The sequence below is a fragment of the Patagioenas fasciata genome, chromosome 5, assembly GCF_037038585.1.
Source record: "Patagioenas fasciata isolate bPatFas1 chromosome 5, bPatFas1.hap1, whole genome shotgun sequence".
NCBI lineage: Eukaryota > Metazoa > Chordata > Aves > Columbiformes > Columbidae > Patagioenas > Patagioenas fasciata.
The window spans coordinates 13,754,408-13,775,458 of record NC_092524.1 but is presented as its reverse complement, the minus strand read 5'-3'; the positions used below and the strand labels follow the sequence as shown (position 1 = coordinate 13,775,458).

Below are 21,051 nucleotides of genomic sequence, written 5' to 3'. Positions count from 1 at the left end.
CTAATCTTTATCCCTTTGTTGGGATATGTGCAGGGAGAGATGAGGAATATGTAATTGTAAGGAAGATGTAGCTGCAGCTTCTAAATACTTAGTTAATGTCTGCTGTCAAACTGCTGACTTTCCAAGCTATCAACATACACTTTCCACAGACAGAAAACATTGCAGTTCATTTGTTAACTGAATTATTGAGATGTCCTCCAGCTTTACAGTGAATCAGTAAATCACTGTATTACACTTAGTAAGAACAACCAAATGCTATATGCTATTAAAACTAAATTGGGCTTCTCAACACTAATAAACAGAATATTGTGCAATACAAAGACTGTGGTGTGCTTTTGGTTTGTTTTCTTTCTTTGTTTGTGTGGGGTTTTTTTGTTTGTTTTTGGTGTGTTTGGTTGTTTTTGTGTGTGTGTGTTTGTTTTTGTGGTTTTTGTTTGGTTGGGGTTTTTTTTAACTTCACCAACTAATTTGCTCAAATTAGGATTCCACATTAGTGACAAATACTTGGTTCTAGTGTAACTCTAAAATTTTGAGTGGTGACCAATGCTGAATGTAATGTGCTACCAGCTGTGTAGGGCGGGGACTTCTTGTTGAATATGTATGGCGTGGGTGTACATAGTGTACACAACAGAGCTCTGATCCAGACCTGAATTCTTGAATGTTCAACTGGTATTAGTACAAGTGACCAGTTGCATAAGAAAATTAGGCACAGATTTAACTTGTTTTTTCGCTTTTAGACTTTCAAAGTGTGAATTTCTGTGTGAGTTTTTGTTTTTAAAGGACCAAATGCACGTGTGAATTTTGTATGGAAGTTGTTGGAAGTAATGCTAGATTGTAGGATGCTTCACACATTTAAACTTCAAAGGATGAAAATGTCCATTGTGTACCAGACAGTGTAGTGTAAAGCCTTCAAGAGTAAGTAAATTCCCCAAGATGTAAATTCCACTCAGTAGTGTGCAAGTTGATTACGGCTCAACATTTACGTAGGCTTTTTAATTAAGAGTAAAGGTCAATAGGTTAAATAAGTAACTTAATCAGAAAATTATGCAGAAGTGCCACAAATCAAACCTATTATACAACCCTTGAGATCGATATGGTATGCAAATCGATCAGTAAAGTATATAGTGTATGACTTCAAGTACTGAAACATGCTGTGTGATATTGCAAACACAATAGTTTATAGAGTTTTGTCAGCTGACAGCCCAACAATAATTTATTTATTTATTTTTCAGTCTCAGCTTTTCTTCATGCGTGGTGTTTGATTGACAGGTAACTGTTTTGCTCATCTTGGGCATTGTACAAAGCTATGAGCAAAGGTGGTGTTTGGATGAGTGAGTAAAGGTTTCAAAGCATGGATGATGTTGTATAATCACCAAGGCTGTTGCATAAGGGGTGTGGAAAGGCAACAAGACGTCTTTAGCTAGTAAATTAGAGTGTAAGCCCTCTAGAATATCAAAGCAGCAGGATCCGGATTCTCTTCTCTGCTGTGGTTCTCTTATTAGAAGTGAGGTGAGCCAAAGTGCAGTATGTTCCAACAAGAAGCCTTCCCTGTCCACACGTATTTCACAGGACATGTGGACTTAGGACCAGATGTTCAGCATGTGGAGGTGGGTATAATTCCTGGTACCTCTGTGGACCTATGGTCAGATCCAGCCATCATCTTCTTAATTTGCTATTTGTCTTGTTCTGCCTCTGTTCTGAAACAGGTGACTGTTGTATGTAAGAGCTCAGACCACTGTTGTTGATGCCATGTTGTGGGAGGATGCCATTGCAACAGTTTTGAGGGTTGTCTGCATTCAAGAAAACCTATGCTGTGCTGAAGGATTGCTAAGATTGGAAATGCATTCCATAATCGGATATATGTAAACTCTAGCTTTTCAATCATTGGGAGTAATTTTTATCACCTGGTGGGATGCAGTAGGTTTTTTGTGCATACCATTCCATTATCAAGTCAGAAATGCGTTGATGTCAGAAGTTCTGCACTTTTTCAGATCGGCAGGAAATGCAAAGATTCAGCACTTCCGGGGAAAAAAAAAAAAAAAACCACAACAGGTATGGGAATAATTTGACTGTCCTCACAGTAAATGTGCAGATTGATTACATTTGATTGGAACCCTGTTCGCACAATGTAGTCTTTTTGAACTCTTCCACATAGTTTCTGAAAGTAGCCAGAGTTGTTATGGGAATAAGGCAGATGGAAATCTGCTCTTCCTGTAATCATAGGACGATGGGCTTCTTGGCAAAGGAGCCAGGATTTCCTGCCCATAAGCACAAATAAAAAAGCAATTGGCATTTAGCAGTGGAAGTGATAGACACTCATGTGCCAAGTGGTATTCTATTGTGTTTCTCTTTTCTTTTTCCCTTCCGTGTCTTTTGTTTGTCTGATAAAGCTGTGCCTGAATGTATTCCAAGTGGCTCCATTGTTGCTAAGGCCCATTGTGAGAGGACCAACTCAGTAATACAAGATTACTGAGCAAGAGGGTCCTCGAGCTATTCCCCCCCACACCTCAATTTACAGAAATGGCACTTCTGTGTTTATATTTATGTACTTTTACCCATTTCTGTTCTTTCAGTGCTTTTTTGTTTTGTTTTCAGGTTATATAGTCTGTTGTATAGACACTACTTCTTCTTTATTTTGTTTAGGTAGTTTAACCAAGTAGAATAATTTCTGTGATGATTTTGGCAGGTTCTTACATAGGTTTGTTTCTAGAAATCTGAGCTTAGACTCCTCTTTTAAGCTGTAGGCTACCTTTATATTTGTATTAAGGTTTCTGCTTGGTGAATTAACTAACCATGTTATCACATTTTACCAATACTGTTGTTATTTCTGCTGTGGGAAGAGGCTGCATCAGGACTGATGATGTAAGTCACAGACTGTGATTTGAACTGAAGCTTTATGTTTTGTTTTTTTTTTTTTTAATTCAAAGGGTCAAAATTCCAACCACATCTCCACTTGCAAGCAACTTCCGCAGCAGTGGGTGGTTTCAACAGCTGTCTTGTACAATTGCACTGTGTTTTGTTAGAGAGATGGACCTATAAGCACCACTCATGATTTAGTTTTGTTACCTCAGGTGTTTTCTGTATACCTGATTTTTAAAAAACTAAATGAAATTAACAAAAAAACCAATACATTGTCCTGAGAAGTTTCCCGTGATCAGACAGGTATAAGCAAAGATGAGAGGGGAAAAGGGCCTATGCCAAATTAGAAAAGGGACTGAAACCATAAGAAACGTGTGCAATGTGCTATACCCAGCGTATATTGCGTCTCTTAGCTAAAATAAATTTTAACTATGAAAACTGGAAGTACTCATGGCTGTGAAATTAGTGCAGCACTGAGCTTTGTTTGCTAAATCATTGCTGGAATATTTGCTGAATGCCTCTGACCTGGCCTATTGTGTATGTTCTCAGTGCACTTCTACCAGCATTCAAACCGTTTCACACGTGTCTGTATGAACTACAATTGCACCCTTACAGGCACAGTAAACGTAGTGTTGGTTCACTAAATAGTGAACTAAATAGTCTAAGGGGCTTGTCATCTGTTTCTGTATCACTGCTTTTCTTCATTTCTCTTTAATTCTGGAGGCAAGAAGCCTTCTTTTCCCCCTCTTTGTTTCTTTCTATTTATTCCTTTGTTGTTCTCCATGAGTATCTCAAAATGAGATCTGAATGTGATGTAAATCTTAGAACTAAAGAAGTCAGTAGGAAGAAATAAATATCAAGTATATTTCAAATCTTACGATTTCTAGTTCAATCTAATGATTTGATAATGGTCTGGCTTAACATTTCTAAATGCTTGTGTTTGGCTATTGTAGATTCCATTGATAATTTATTAAAAATTATAGCAGAATTTCTCACCATTTGGGGAAATGGAGCTTCCTCCAACATGTAAATACCTGTGTATTAAGACTGGCAAAATGTCTAAGATATTCTATAATAGCACCCTTTCGTCACTCACTGCTTAGTCTTAACATACTTAAAACTGCGTGTGTGGTGTTCATGAGTCTCTTAGCAAATCTTTTCATAAAGACACAACGACTTTTCAAACTTAAAATTCCAAACTAGGCAGTTTTTTCACATTTTCTGTGCTTTTGCTGCATACATTGGGTAGACCTCAAGCAGTGTTAGAAGTTGAGTAGAATGACTTACTATATATCTCTGCTTTCAAAGTGTAATGGACTTCAAAATCCAAATCTACCCATAGTAGTCACCTTCAGAATCTTCTTTTTGCATCTCTTCCACATATAAAAGCTTCTACGTAAACTCTTGTATAAGGTTTACTCTATTTTTCGTCATAAACTTGTTGCCTGACAAGTTGGTTTTGCTAGTTAAGAGGAATGAGGGGAAAGGAAAGTACCACTTTGATACCTTAGTGTATGATGCTTGCTGCTCCCAGGGACTCAGAAATGACTAGTGAAGAAGTATAGTCCTCCAAGGCTCCTCCTCTACGCATGTGCATATGCTCGTACAGCTAGTGACTTTGCACCTGTGTGACACTCTCTTAACATAAAATGCTTTGTATGAGCCCATTTTTCATTTCAGATTCTCTAGTTGATTCTTAACATAAAAATCTTTAAAATGTGACTATGCGGTAAACATTAAAGCCATAATGTTCTTGCTTTGCTTTGCTTGTAGTTTCATTAGAATGAATTGCTTTGTTTTTAATTACTGATAGAAGGTAGAATCAATAAACCTCTCAATGACATGCAGTCTACATATAATTTTATCAGAAAGGGCTGGGTGGAAGGAACTGCATCTCCAGGCTGAAAATTTTCTATTTAAAAGGTTGCACTGGGACAATGAGTAAAGCTAATATTTTAATGGATGACATCTATATTGTTTAACCAGTATAACTCATGTTTCTGTTACTAATCTAAATTCTGAACCCCAGCAGAACAATGCAAGTGTGTTGCATTATGTAAATGATGTATAGGGTTCATATTGTCAAGAAAAAAAAATGAAATAGATATCAAATTGCTAACCCCAAGGCAAGGATCACCAGCTGTCCTTCAGTTCCATGAAGTAGTTGCTAACAGGAGCAGTTCATATGATTCTCAGCACTACTATCACATCTTAACTCTTTCAATGCAAGAATCCATTATTGAACAGAAATAAAAATACTTAAGTTAGCATTTCAAAGGCTGTGTTTCTTTTAAAAAGGAAAGAAAAGTAGCATGCTTTTGTAAATCTGTGGGGTTTTTTATGGTTATTAAGCTAATATACTTCAGGCTATTTGGTCACATTAGTAACTGAAAAATGCAATAAGGACATGAATGTGCTATCACAGCTGATCTGTAATACTTCAGGTGTGTGAGATACAGTATATCTCATTATTATTTAGCCCCCTGAGGTATACTAGGTCTTCACAGAAGACACAATCCTTGATAAATAGGAAGTGATTATCATCTCAAGCTCTGGTCCCACAATTTACTATTGGAGCAGTACTTCCATCTGTGCAGAGCCTTATCTGCTTCAAGGTTTCAGTCATACAAAGAGCTCTCTGCAGGAGGATGCCTGGCTTCAATAGTTCCTTGTTCTTGCTTAGATCCCTATCTTGGTAGATCTGCTTCTGTGCTCTGGGCCTGTGACTAAGCCATGACACAATTGGCAAACATTGTTCTGTAAACAGATCTGGGAGCTATGGCTGGGAGATGGGCACATATACGTTCTGGTAGTTGCATTTGTGTATCCTCCCTCACTGTAAAAAGGAATAGTGGTTTGACGAGATCAGCTTGAGATCCATTTTTGAAGAAATAGTGTACTGTACTTAATGAGGACCCATGTAATCAGGACACCTGCATTCCCAGTATGTTGCCCAGGGAACCAATTTACCCTAATGACAGTGAATGACATTTACTGCTGTTTAGACTAGTACTTAATTTAAACAATGGTGCATTAGCAATATTTAACTTAATGTGGATGTATTGGGTTTATGCCAGTGGGTTAAGTAATGTTTAACTAGGAGTTAAATAGGTAATAATAGAATAATACTTTGACTTATGTAGTGCAAATACATTCTACCTGAGAATCTCGAAGTGTTAAAGAAATGTTAAGGTACCATACTTCAGAGTATCCATTCTGGAAGGGGAAGTAGTTTTTCTCATTTTCCAGAGATGCACAGAGGACCTAAGCCTGTGCTCAGTTTGACATCTAGACAGTAAAATATTGACACCAGCTGTAGATGGACTTGTGAGTAAAGTACTCTTTTTTTTTTTTTTTAGAGTCTGTGCTGGGGATAGATTTTGGCCCCTCACTTAAATTTCCTAGGTCTTCACTGTCTTAGTTACATGACAGTCCTCCCTTTTTCAGTTTTGAAAAAGGCTTCAGAAGATTGTGTAAATCTACAACATGACACTGTTCTCCACAAACAATGAGATCCAGCTGAACATTTTAAATGTTTGTAAAATGTGCTGTTCTAGAGTGAGTTATTTGGCTTTGCTTACCTTTCAACATCATAAAGGAGATTTTGGAGTCTAACGGAAGTGGGCCCCACGTCAATAAAGGAAGCTGGTTTAAAAGTCAGAGACATGATTTATCACTGTGTTACCTCATTGTAATCCCTGGATGTAACAGTACCAAACATGCCATCATGAAAACTGCTGTGTATAATAAAAAGCTGATTTCACGATGTAGAATCTTGAAACAAAAAGACGAATCGGGGAGTCTGTGTCAATGGAGCTGGTAGAAGGTGGCAACTCAGCCATGCTGAGAACACTTCAAAGGGATCTCTGGAGGCAGATCATTGCCTGCCTGGCCTGGGAACACTTTGCAGCTGCCTTATTGGGATGGTGAGCAGTAATGCTTGGCTTCACAGCTTGTTAAATCCTTGCTATATTTTATGTATGTTTAACCAATCAGTAATTGTGTAATACTTCTCAGTCAAGTATACCCTGCTTGCAGTGTCTCTTTGTGCTTGGTTAATGGCGCTCAAACAAATGATATTCGGCTTCAAAACATTGTCATCTTGAAGGCACCTCCATCCCTGTTTTATCTAGATAGGGCTATCCTAGTTCTGTAAGACCTGTTGCATTGACTTGAACTTTTGTGCGAAGAAGACTTATTAATTTTTTTAATATATATATATTTTTGGGGGGTCTTGATATTTAGGCAATGTGTTCACTGATAATTCATGTTTTGCAAATGCTGGCTTGTTATTTCACCTAATGTGTTTTGTTGTGTTTTAGAATGTAAACTGATAAGGCATTTTGCCAGGCTTAGTTTCTTGCTTCTAATCAAAAGGCTCAAAGTGAAAGATCTAAACTTCTCCTGGGCAAGAATCCCATTGACTTTAGTGAGAGGAAGCCAAATCACCAGATTTTGAACACTTATTTACATAACGCTGAGTTCTGTCTATGCCCAAGCAAACAGGGTCTGTGTAGGGAAATGTTGTGAAAATCAGCAGAAAAGGAATTATTTCCTCTACAAACTAAAAGCCTGTCAGAAGATGAGCTAAGTTGTAGTTAAGATAACTTATGATCTGGAATAGAATGTTCTTTAAATCTGAGGATAACAGAACAGTACTTCATTGCAGGGATGGCTCCAAGGCTGCTTCCTCAGTGCCTTCTGTCATATATCAATTCCGTTGAATCAATCAGTGGTTACCAGAGTCCTTGTTCTTCCATGGGAAGCAGAGTAAAAGCTTGTGCTGTTGTGCTTACCTGGGACTTAAAACCAGAAATTTGGGTGGACATAGTTGTTACACTTAAATATGACTGCTTCAAATACAAAAGAAACAGATTTTAATCTGTATGGAACATAAATGCCAAAATACCAATTTACATAAATTTACATAAAGTAAAGATCAGTTAAGGCATTGGGTAAGGAGTTGGGTTTTAGTATTTGAACAGGATATGAAGACATCAGTTACACTTTTTATCTAAAGTGATGCATGTGCCTATATAGGAAAGCAGACTGTGGTAAGGTCCTGAATGAATGGATACGATTGTCTTTAGTATGCTTTTGTTCCTGACATTTTATCTTTAAGTATATATATCAAATGTTTAATAGATAATACAAATATTATATACACATGCATAATATATTTTTAATATACAATAATATTTAGCATAATAAATACTGTTTTTATTATATATACACACGATTTTTAATATATACTATAGAGAAAATATTAATGAGCAATTGATAGGTCAACTTTTTTGGTACTTGTTCATGAAAATAACCTTTTGCAGTGAAAATTTTTACATAATAATAAAATAGGTAATTTTTTAGGGTTACCTTCTACTTAAATAATTGAAAGTAATTTGTGGAAAGCCATAATTGTAGCCATACCAGCGAACAACTTTGCAGTCTGTCTGAGTGAATATATTAGCACGGAGTGTGACTATTCTTTACTCCTTAAAAGGCTTTCTTCATTTGTCCAGAAGTAGCGCTTCATAGCATCCTCCAAAAGTTGTATTTGTATTCTACTTGACACATGAGGAGTTTACTGAGGAGATGTTTGCTGTGTCAAATTGTACGTCAGAACTCAATGAGGTTAAGAGCATGTGGAATCAGTCACTGACAGGACTGGACTGACATACTGGCTGACAGAATGGGGTATGTTTATGATTTCATGAAATTTTTCTGTTCCTTAGGATGAAAAAGCTGAAAGGAGTGCTATGACTCACCTTATTGATTAATAGTATTACTTTTTGGGGGACCAGAAGTCAGTTGTTAGTGCTGTAGAGGGTTACAGGTCTCTTGTCTTTGCTTTTCAAAGTATTTAATCTGAAAACTGTATTTGCAGATGATGAAAAAAAGGAAAGCCTCTTTGTATTACAGGACATAATTTAGTAAGCTGTAGCATATCTTTGATTCATGGAAGCGGGAATTCTGTTAAAAACAACAACAAGATGCCCATTGCCAATACAGGATATCATGTCCAGGCCTTTGTACTATTTTATAACAGGAAGAGGAGTTGAGGAGTGTTAGACTGTAGTTCTAGTGAATTTGTATGGGTTCCTGTAGGGGAACTGTAAGACAGGTCCAGGGTTTGTGCTAATAACAGGAACAAGTGGAAAGAAGAGCTGATGGGGGGCAGGGGGAGAAAGTAAATATGTAGCTAAGTAGTGGGATCCTGTTCTTCCATCTTTTTCTTGAGGCAAAGAGTCAAGGAAGACAAAAATGAATAAGGTGATGATGTTTGCTCTATTTATGCTAAGTGTATTTTTTTAAATGTGCATGATGATATCATGAGTCTTACGGGGAGAAAGGTGGTTGTCCTTCTCTCTCAGCTTAATAAGGTCTTAAGAAATGCCTTCCTCCTGGCATAATTTTCTTTATGGTAGGCATATCCTAGCACACATCTTTTTGAACAATATATAGGCAAGTGAAGATACTCTTGTTCACAATGCCTTTGATTAGGGATTTCTGCTGCTCTGGTGTGCCATGGATAAGCACTACTCTTGGTCTTCTACTTGGGTTTCTGGAGTTCATTCAACCCTGAATCTGTAGACATAGTTAGAAGCACTTCTTATTACCTCTCCTTTGCAGTAACTTCAGCAGCACAGCTTCATTTGAAATAAAAAATAAAGGAATTCCTTGTAAAGGTTGAGAAAGGAAAGAAACCCTAATGTTTACCACAAATATTAAAACCAGAAGTCAGCCACTTCAAAGAAAAGTGAGGAAATAATTTTTAATTTGCAATTAAAAATCCAGATAGTTATTTCCAGTTTGAGGAAGAAATGGAAGATAATTTTAAGGAACACAATTGAATGAATGTCTAAATCTAAAATCAGTCTAAAACTTAGGGTAGATTCCCCCTCTTTCCAAATGCTGGGAAAAACATAGTCATGTTCTGCGACTTCATGCCAGAATTGATGTAGTTTGGTTTACAGGGTCATTTTGGTCTAGGATAGGACTGCCCTCTTTGCCCTTCCTGCTCAGCTAGCATCCACACGTGCTGTCTGATTTACTTGTCCTATATGTTTTGTATTTTTATATTGATATTCTCTTTGCTTTAACTCTGTAATAGACAATTTCTTTTGGGGCACATGAGGAGGATCCTGATGAAGACTTTAAATAAAAACTAAAGCAAAGAAAGAAAAAAAAAAAAAGAAACAAAACAAAAAAATAAACAAACAAAAAACCCAAACCAAACAGCAAAACAAAAGTGGTTTTTTTTTTTTTTTTTAAGTAATGTATATGTTTACTCTCAAAAGAGCCAGAAGAGTCTCAGTTGTCTATGAAGTGACCACTCTAACAATGACACCGATGATGATGTGGTTTTGGGTGCTTACAAGATTCTTCATCACATGGTGTTTTTGGTTTTGTGAACCCATCTTTGGTGCTTGTCTTGAGAGAAGCTGACATCTTCTTCTTGGTTTCAACAGGTTTCTTTTGCTAAAATTTGAAATAAATTTATCATAGATATAGCTAAGATGGGTACGATTGCAGCCACATGCAAGTGCTGCTTACCTGGGAAGAAATTCAGTTCCTCTTCCTGTTCTAGCATGAGCAGAAGAGACCTTCTGATAGACCAGGATAGAATCTATTTGCTTGGCTCCACAGCTGGTGTGAGCAGATCAGCCACAACATGGACCTTAAACAGTTGATCATCTGACTCAATAGCACTTTTCACAACCCCTATGTTTTCAAAGAAGGAATGACAATATTTAGTAAAATAAATGAACCCGCTTATTTGGTGTGAGGACTTGGAAGAACTTGACAAAAGTTGGTTGTTTTCCCAACAGCCCCCTCCCCCTTGTCTTTGTTTCCAAGTTCCTGAGAGGAATACAGACAGATGTCTCCAGCTGTACCATGTCCATTCTTTATCCCTTGGCAGATTTTTTTTTTTTTATTGGACTGTTCTGCTAAATATTTTTGCAAAAATAACTCTTTTGAGAGTGATAAGGACATAATCTTGCCAGCTTAATTTCTGCCTACCCCTTTTCCTTACACTTTCTGAGAAAGAAGGCTTGGAATGGAAGCACTCAGGATAATAAAGCTATGAAATTGATTTCAAATATCAGCCTGATCCACATTATGCACATTGGACTGACCTGAAAAGGAAGGAAGAAAATTCATGAAACTTTGTTTTTTTTTAATGTCAAGCACAGCTGTTTCAATGTAATTCAGAGACCTTTTGATAGAGTGTGGGGAGGGGGGAGCAGTAATCTAGCAGACATATGAGGACCACTTATTCCACAAGTAAACTCTGACAGAAAGATTTGGGGGAAAAAAGGAAGAGTTGGAAAAGGAGTAAAGCTGAATATATGGTGTGAGGAAAAATAATTTTCTTTATGAAAAGCTGAACATAAAGGAACTTGCAGCTAGTATTCATGGTAGAGAATTTTTTGGTTAAAAAGATTGACATTTTAATAAACTGATCTTAATTAACACTACTTTGAAATTCTGAGTTGTACGCTCCCTGTTTCAAAACACTAGAACCAGTGGCTTTTTAAATAATTTGCTGCTTGTGGGTGATCTCTTTTTGAAACAAACCCAGACCCTCCAGTCACAATTTATTTTTTATTTCAAAAATGATTTTTACTAGCAAATTTTGCTTTGGTTCAAGAGAATTATGAGTCATTATTACACAGCCAGACACTTCAAACATTTTGTAAGAGCTTTGTGCCCAATGAAGCATCAAAGGCAATGCTCAAATTCATGATTACAGCATGGGTGCACGTCCATTCATTAATACATTAAAGTTCAGGACTCTAATATTATTAATAGGATTTCTAGATTGTCGTGCATTTCTCTCGTAGAAAAGGTGTCTCTTCCTGCCAGACAAAGCAAAAATATCGTTCTTCATTAGTGCCAATTTATGGAAACTTACTTTTAGAGGCAATTTAGGGATGCAGAACTTAGACTAAAATTTCTTAGGAGCTTTTTGCTATTATTTATTCACCGAAGACAGGTTTAGCTTTTGTTTCCCCCTCCCTCTCCCACATGTTTTATTGTTAGTAATCTAAGTAGAGAAGGAGGGAAGACAGGCAAATATCAAAGGATACTTTTCTTGACCCCTTCATTTCTGACACTAAACTATACTCAGTGATCATGAATCTTTATTTAGTGCTCACTGTAATAAGCTCTGGGAGACATATGTAACATGGAACAATATACTTTTGAATGTACTTCAAATATGAGATGGCTCTTAAATGCCTTGCTGTGTTCAGATCTCTATTGTATTAGACACTGCAGAAATCCATAATAAGAGCTGGCCCCTGCACTTCAGCACTTGCAACCTATGTAAATGAGACAAAGAACAGAATAAATGACCTGCTGCCTGTTTTTTACTGCTGGGGAACTAAGACTTAGAAGGATTAAATGATTTGTTTAAATTGTGCATCGAGTCTGTGCCAGAACTGGGAAGTAACTCCCTTTCTCCTGAGATCCCACCTAGTTATTTCTTTCTTCTCAAAATAAATGTCTATGTATGTGAGAAGAAAGGGCTGATGTGCACCAAAATTCAAAGCATGCTATTACCCTCTTTTGAGTTTTATGAAATTCCTGGTTAGTTATTGGAGTTTTTGGTGTTAGGAGGCACTTCAGTAGATGTAATAAGAGATGCACTGGTTTTGTGCCAACACAAAGCTGTTGTTATTAGTGGCTTTCCAAGGGACCGAGGCAGATTTTGAAAGCTGGGAGGTGCTCTCTCAGCAGAATTCAGCATTCTGTCATCCTTTTTCAGTACTGTTTGGTGGGTGCAGGTTATTTTCAAAACTAACTTCTCTCTGCTGGCAAAACTCCCCTCCTCCAAAGGAGAGGAAGTTTCTTAATTAAATCTCAGTTAATTACTTCCTATAATCTTCTTTCTTGCTTCTGACTCAGATCCAAAAAGGTATTTCCACTGCAGGTTTATCCTGCATACAGAGCAAACATTGTACACATAACTTCTTTTTCTCCCAAATTTGTGAGTAGGAAAGATAAAGGATGCTGCAGGAAAACGTCATGACTTTTTGAATTAGGTGGGTTCATCATCAGCCTACTGTACTTGCTGTGGAGATGTTATCTAGTGCTTGCCTGGGAGCTGTTATGCCCAGGTTGATGCAGCTCTCTTCCTGTGCCAGAATGGGGGAATGGCCACGATATCTAAGGCACTGCCCTGTGCTAACATGACTGCTTGGGTTCTGGGCAACTCAGAGTTTACAAAGAGAAACTTAGGTTAGAATGTATTTGTTTGTGTTGACAGGCCCTTTTGAGATCATCTGAATACCGAACATATAATAGAACTTCTCCGTCGTGGTTAGTGCTTTAGCAACAGAATGGCTCTTCCCCTGGAGAAATGACAGTGATTGGGAAGAGTTGTGACCTGAAACCATTGTGTTGGAAATAATGTTCAGTATGATCAATAACTCTGAGATCAAAAGGGCTTTGGCAGATACCAGGTTGGCTGGTGTTTGTTTTGGCAAGGAGAGAGCTCAGGAGGGTATATTTAACCTAGGGTCATTTCTGTCTTTAAGTACTTTTAATGCGCAGAAGGTAGCTAGAGCTCATTGTTAGGGTAATGACAGAGACAGTTTGAATGTTATATCCCTGATACCCTTTTCCCCTGTTGTGGAGGCAGAAGAGCCCTGTTCAGATGGCTTTGCTCCATTTCCGAAGCAGTTCCCTGAAAATTAGGGAAAAGTCTGTTTTAAGACCATGTGCTTATTCTAACTGAGATATAAAATGAGTTCTAATACTTTTCCTCTGAGTCCTACAGGAGGCTTGAAATTTACTTGCAGAGGAAGAGGCTTTGATCCGCATATTTTCATAAGTATTCATAAAGAGCTGGAATTAGAAGCTTCCCTTTATTCCCCTTCTCATATATGCTGGCTTTAAAACCCATTTGAAGATGTGGAATTGATTGAACTTCCAATGAAGCTTCTTTCCAGAGATGGGCTAGACTAAAATGCAGGGTATCACAAGAAGTAAAAATATCCCACAGAACACTGTTCCTCTCCACGCTCAGCTGGAGCAGTACACTATGGGGTCAATGTTGAGATCTAGAGACTATAGCTGCTTGCTTAAACTGCTTACATAAGCACTAGGGCTTTCACATAAGCATTTCAGTGGCCTTGAAATAGCCTCTTCCTGCTAATCTGCATGTGAACAAGGGACTGACTTCACTGGTTTCTACCATGTGGAATTTATACTTTTCCAAAGAGGTGATAAAATAAGACCTTGCTCACTGGTTGTGTTTTAAGACTATTTAATGTAATTTTATCATATATACAAATATAGCAAACCAAGGCTTTAACTGTAGGTTACAAGTTCTCTATTTAGATTGAATAACAAAGCCTGTACTTGTGGAATGGATGTTCTTGATTTAGTGAGATATCCGATTCTTCTTCTTTTCTTTTTTTTTTTTAATATTCAGTTTATAGAATTAGTCAAAAGCATTTTAAAACAAGTCACCTAAAATATACCATACCTTTTCAGATAGCTCTACTTCTGGTGTCTATAGCTTACTTAGAACAGTAGTTATTATTGGAAACAGTTCAAATCTTGGAATAGGCAGTGTTAAGTCTAGTACCTAGATTCCAGGAGGTTTAAAATCTCAAGCAGACAAATACACAGAAAGAAAGGAAGAAGGAATGTCACAATGACAAAAGAGGTCTGACCACATCAATGTAGAATGTGAATGTTATCTGACTCTGCTGACTTGGTTCCTTAAAATAGAATGAATGGCATATTGTGTCTCTAAATTTCTCCTTTAAATATTGTTTGGTGTGCTGTACATATTGTATTTTATCATCCATTTGATATTATTTCTGGGATTAATATCAGCTGTATTAAACTAATGCAACAAAATATGCTGTACTTCAAAATGTTAGTATCCTTAATGTGAGATTCTTAGAGCTTTGCCAGAAATTTCTGGTATCACCCTCGGTACATAATTTAGACTCTTAATGCATTCATTCCTTTCTGTTACATGAGAAGAATACATTCTGAATCTCACATGGTTATTGTGGAGATGAATATAATAGAGTGTGAAGGCCAAGATTGTGAGGACCATACAGGTACATTAAACAGGAGTCGGAGCTTTCCTGAGAGTTATCACCATTTTCTTGTATCTCACTGTGTAGGTAACTAAAGGGAAAATGAGGAACTATAAATATCATGTGTAGCTAATCTGTACTACAGTCAATGATACATCTCCTGACTTTGGCCCAGTTTCTTTTTCCTTTCAGAGTCTCTTTCCACTTGCAGAAGCTCAGCAGACCCTCTTGTTTACTTGTTTGTTTTCTTTTGGTTTTGCCTGAACCAATGAAATATTTAAACACAATAAAAATGTTTATTAGAGGCAAACAGCACTGGAACTACATTTAAAAAAGAAATACACAAAACCACAGCGAACAAATCTTACTCCCAGGTGCTTCCTTGATGCCAGTCATGAAAGCTGGAAAAGTATTCATTATAAACTATCAGTTCTGTCAAGATCAAGGATAGATTCCTGGAGGGAGCAGCACAAAAGGCAAAATGAAAAGATCTTTTCCTCTATTACGCATAGTTCTACATATACATATGTATATGATGTGCATGTATGTTTGTGCATATGCATGTGTATGTTTGTACACAGTCTATGTAAATCAGTAGTGCTATCATCTTCTATTGAAAATATTCAGAAAAGTGTGCTCTTTGAAATGTGAATATCAAAAGAATTATTTTCTCCATTGTGAGGTTCCCAGAATAAAACAACTATAGGGAGAATTTGACCAACCCACCCAAGTTAGTGCCTATTTGAACATGCAGCCTTTAATCTCCGCTGAATACATGAAGCTTTTGGTTACTATTCGGGTTCTGTTTCTCAAATATGTGATGGAGGAATGCAGGAGGGAAGTGTGTCTGTAATGGAGGGGCTGGAAAATATCTAAAAGAGGAAATGTGAGTTTGGGTATGTAGTACTAAGGGGCTTGGAGTTGTGGTGTGGGGAGGCAGCCAAGGGACATAATAAATAGATCTTGAAGATATGAAGCTGGTAAATTCACTTAAAGAGTAATATAGGGCTGCATCTCTATACTCCAAAGGAATCTGGGATTGCCTGCAAGAATAGTTTTGTCATTTGGTGTATTTCTGTTTCAGGAAACTTTATTCCTCTGTGCTTTGTTTCCCTATCTACACTTTGGAGTAGATTAGGGTCCTGCTATTAGTTATACTGTCAAGTTAGTGAATGGGCTCCAGTGGAGTGTCCTGGGTATTTTGATGTAGTGTGTAAAGAGTTATAAGTGCTAAGTGAATAGATTTTACAAAAATGCAATGTTCTATTTTTTTTTAGTATCCAAACTGCACCTACACCCCCTTAGCATCTCCTTAGGGTATGTGAAAAGTGTAGGTCCTTGGTAGGCTTGCTTCAGTGTTAAAATAGACTTAAATTCATGCCTTGGCATCGCTGTATGCCTCCCTGTTTCTTGATTCTATGGGTCTCTGTGTGACCACGCTGTAAACTGTATTGGTGAAATGTCCTCAATTAAAGAACCAAAGCAAGTGTCCCACTGTCATCTCAACCCAGCTACTTTAGGCCAGATCTTTTCAGGGAACTAGTTGACCTATCAGTAGCAATGGTACCACTGATGAGGTGGTGGCTGAACTGAGGGTGAGGGAAGGGAGATGTGTGGTGTTGCGTGTTTGTTTTTGTGGGTGTTTTGGTTTGGTTTGGGTTTTTTTTGGGTCTGCTCTGAGACAAATGTCACACAGAACTATTTCCTTAATGCCACGTAGGCAGTGTGATCTCCCTGTGAGTGTATTTTAGTACTAGACTAGCTCCAGATGCTTTTGTTAATGAGACCGGTATTTAAAAGCAGGAAGACTGATTTTTCTGTGCTTTGCTTAGATGTTTTCACATAGGCCACAAAGTGGTTTCACAGCAGTGCCAGTCTTACCTGAGCTAAAAGAAGAGTTGGCTTCCCATTAAGTATCACAGAGCGTCATGCCCCTAAAACTTTCATAAGATTAAAAACGCAGCAACAATTCTGATTTTAAAATCAGGAAAAAAATTGTGAGAAGCTGACCAGTTCTTCACCTTATATTGTCCAGCTTATATTGTTTGACTTATGATATGTTGTACAGTACCTGCTTCATTTGATTACTTTCTAGGCTCTTTGATGTTACTCAGTGTAATCATTCATAGCCATTTGTTCATATTCAGAATTCAGTAGTTTCAGTCCAGGTCAAGATAGGACAGGTCTTTGACTTGGCCGGGATGAGTTTTCATGTAGGGGAATAGAATTCTCAGTAACTTTGTGCTGGTAATTGTGAACATTTAGTACTTTGAGCAGAACCATAAACTTCTCAGAACTGTCACTTGCATTATAGTTTTCAGTGGAGAAACAGTCATTTGAAAACATGGAAGGAAAAACAACAGGTGAGAGCAGCATGGAGGAGTTTGTCTTGCCACTGTCCACATGCTATACATTCTGTGATTTAAACACAATTTCAAGCTACTGCACATTTTTGAAATATTAATTGCTATGAAGAAACATATTCTTATAAAAGTTTATAAGTACATTAAGAATCTATTTCTTAAAAAAAGTCACTAAACAATAACTTTTGTGTTTCAGAAACAGCAAAAACATTATCAATTGGTTAAACTCTGATCTAAGCTAATAAAAATGCCATGAAAAGCAGGAGTTTCTATTCTGAGTGAAGAGTGAACAAAAGGTTTTATTTTAAAAAAACAAAACCCCTAAAGACCAAAAAAGTAGTAAATTTTATGGTTAGCTAATGTTTATTGTAATTGGTTCCCAAGGTAGTCTGTCCTCTCTGATCTAATCTCACAAGTATAGTTCTTTTTTGATTGTGTTCTAGTAGACACAGAAGTATTCATGTCTGATATGCTTTATTCTGCAGCTGGGTGCAGGGATTAGAGTACCTCCTGCATATATCCTTGTAGGTTTCTTCTAATGAAAAGCCTCATATCTGTGCTCTCATCCCTTTCCTTTCTCTACTTGCGTGCTGCCTCATGTGACACAATATTACCTTGGCTTATCAAGAGCATCTGTGTCAGTAAAGGAGAGGTAAAGGGGAATCCAACTCTGTTCTCATGAGTCATGAGTATGCACAGAATTCTAATATCAGGCCAGAATCCTATCTGATGGAAAAGCTTGAGCGGTGTAGCCAGCTTTGTCTAGCATTTTACTTGATCTGCTAAAACATCATGTGCTCTCTGAACGAGACTACGCTTCCTCGTTACAACTCTTCCTTGAGCTTGAGACTGTTGTGTCCAGTTTGTTGTTCTAAAACATTTTTTGAGACTTCTGTGCCTATGTGTGGGAAGAAATTGGTGTCATTTAAGCACTGTCAGTTAGTAGAGCTGTAGAAATAAAATATAGCACTGAGCACGGGCAGGGTCAAATAAAAGTTTGGGATCTCAGAGTGAAAAAGGTCATGGTGAAATAAAGCAACAGAAGCTGTGTAATTTACCATCTCCTGTACTTGCCTCATTTTTTCTAGAGCACTACTGAATGTGCTCCAGGACACAGGCATTCTCAACTTAACTGGGAGTCGGAATGCAATGTGCGATGCACAGTCCTCTCATGCACCTGGATTCTCTTTGCAAAGGAAATTTGGTGCACTAGGAGGGAGGAATCTACACTGTGTTCCAGTAAGTCCCTTGGGACAAATATGTCTGGATGACTGGGAAGACTAGGCCTGAACACAGATGCAGGCCTGTACCCCTTGGTCTCATCTTACAAGCAGAAACACCGCTGTTGATTTAGCCCCATTGATCATTGTGGATGCCATCTTACAGCTGAAAATTTGACATAATATTTCTGTGTAAAGCACACATGAAAACCATAAGTGCTTTTAAGATAATGGAAGTTGTGGTCCAGCAGTGGTTTGCAACAAATTGGGGTAGAAATTTAGAGAGCAGGGAGAAGCAAGTAATTGGGCTTTCACAGCTTAAGTAGTTGCTGCTAATTGCTTGTGTGCATGCTTGTAACCTACTGTAATTCCAAGGTAAGAGGTATTATGTATCAGAGTGTCATGATTCAAACTAACAACCCTTTTAAAGTAATCTACTTTCCTTTGCAATAGCAGTGAATTAAAACTATATTGTGGTCTATTAATACAGTTCATCTAGTAAGCTGGAATTTGTGAAGCTGTGCTAACTCTAGTTTTCAGTCGTCTCTCCATACCCTAACTTGCCACTTTGTTGGGCACTCGTTCTTTCCATCATGTTTCCTCTCATCAGTTCTTGGGAATAATCACTCCCTACAAAGCAGAGCTCAGTTAAGAAACATTTTAAGAAAAAAGTTTCAGCATTGGAGGTTTCGGTACAGAAGAGCTGTCTGGCAGCATTGTATAGTAACAGCACAATTCAAACAGATTATTATTACAGTTAAAGTGTGATGATAGCATCTGTGAGAATGTAACCAACCCATCAAGGAACATGCAGAATTGAACAGTTGCACTGACAATAGAGACTAGTGATCATAAATCGTCTAGCAGCCTAAGTATAGACAAGGCTGAGGGATCCAAAAAGTATCCCAAGGACGTGTAGGAGTCTTTGTTTTCCCTTTCTGTTCTTCTGTCACCTTCTTCATTATTGGCTGCTGAGGAAATAGAATTCTTCCTCTGGGTTTGTTGTGACAACATCTCAGAGAGTTTACAAAATGTTTTTTGGTGTGAATCTTGTCACCTTGCTTGACAATTTTCTTGCCTCTTTATAATGTTCTGTAGGGTAATGTAAACTATATTTGAGTGGTTCTCACTTTGGAGAACATGAGCCTCAAGGGGTATGCAAAGGCAGAAGATGAAAAAAAGAAAATGTAAATGAAAGGCACAGCAGCCTGACCGGGAGTGGTGGGCAGGAGCGGGGAAGCTGCATTACTCTCTTAAGCTGTCTTTGGGTGAGTGTGCCCTGGGAACTGCTGCACACTGGAAAATGCATCATCAATGGCACCATGTGATAGAAAACTCAGTTTTTCTGCAAACCAATTTATTGTAATAATTTCATCTAATTTTACTACACGTCATTTGCCAAAGGATGCAATGGAGGGAAACTGCAGGACAATGCAAGTTTTCTCAATCGTCATACTATTTATGAGAAATGATGCTATTGCCATGTATTTGAATTGTTCATGTTTAAACCTATAGCCTGACTCTTCCTGTGCCAGAGTTCTCGTTCCTAAAGATAACCTTTGGTGATTTCTTCCTACTCCAAAGCCATCAACATTGTTGAGGTTGCTCTGTTATAGAGATAAACTACACAGGAGGAGGAGGGTGGATACCTGAGTTCACATTCTGACTCCATGTTATCCTAGGTGGAAATTACTCTGAATGGAGGTTTTCCTCCATAACAACGTGTGGGTCTGAGGAGGAATTTGCATCTTCTTATTTCAGTCAAGAACATTGAGGAAGGTATTTGAGAGACAGAGACTTCAGAAAAGAGATACTTTGTGAAAGTGCACTGATTCTTCTGCAAGGAGGACCCAGTGAGTACAGATTATGAATCTCTTTGAATAAAAGTGACTTATGAAAATAAGGTAAGTAGACAAATTAAGAAAAAATGGTTCTGCATTGTGAGGTTTTTTTTTTTTTTTCCTTATGAAATTGGCTAAGAAAATTTGAAAATACGCATCTGTTATGATGGTTTTAAAAATTATGAAAATCTGAATTCTGAAACAACACAGAATATCTGTTTGTTTTCTGACTTGCATGAGAGAGGGTTGACGGTAATACAGAACTCAATATGAATGAAGTAGATGAAGCATATTTGGCAAAATAAGCCCCTTGAATGAAATGAGAATTCATAGCCATAAAATTAAATGGTGGGAAAATTAAACAAATACCTAAAATTTATTTGTTTTGAACCAAAGAATGCTGTATTTGGGTACATCCAGAATTTTGCAGTAGGAGCTGTAGCCAAAGCCTTTCACCTACAGCTGGTAGACAATGGATACCTTTATTCTAATTGATATAAGTTACAGACTGCCTCCCAAAGGCTGGGAGTCTGTACAGCCTTTATATGTATTTATGAACAAAATAGATATGAGCTTAATTATATTGCTAGTAATACCTCTGCACTTCACACAAATTCTTGTTCATGTGTCTAGCATATTACAAAGGTTGTCTCAGCCATTGTTTTATGTCTGTTTGAAGTCTCTCTGCCATTTCCTTGTTCAT

At 37.6% G+C, this 21,051-nt stretch overlaps 1 long non-coding RNA gene across 1 annotated transcript in view; it reads left to right on the top strand.

Annotated features, from left to right (window-relative positions):
• Positions 1 to 21,051, top strand: part of LOC139827995 (uncharacterized) — a 46,476-nt gene that overhangs the window by 14,843 nt on the left and 10,582 nt on the right. The window contains exon 2 of the long non-coding RNA XR_011739148.1: positions 20,269 to 20,360. This is a non-coding gene — a long non-coding RNA (uncharacterized lncRNA). The remainder of the gene's footprint in view (positions 1 to 20,268; positions 20,361 to 21,051) is intronic.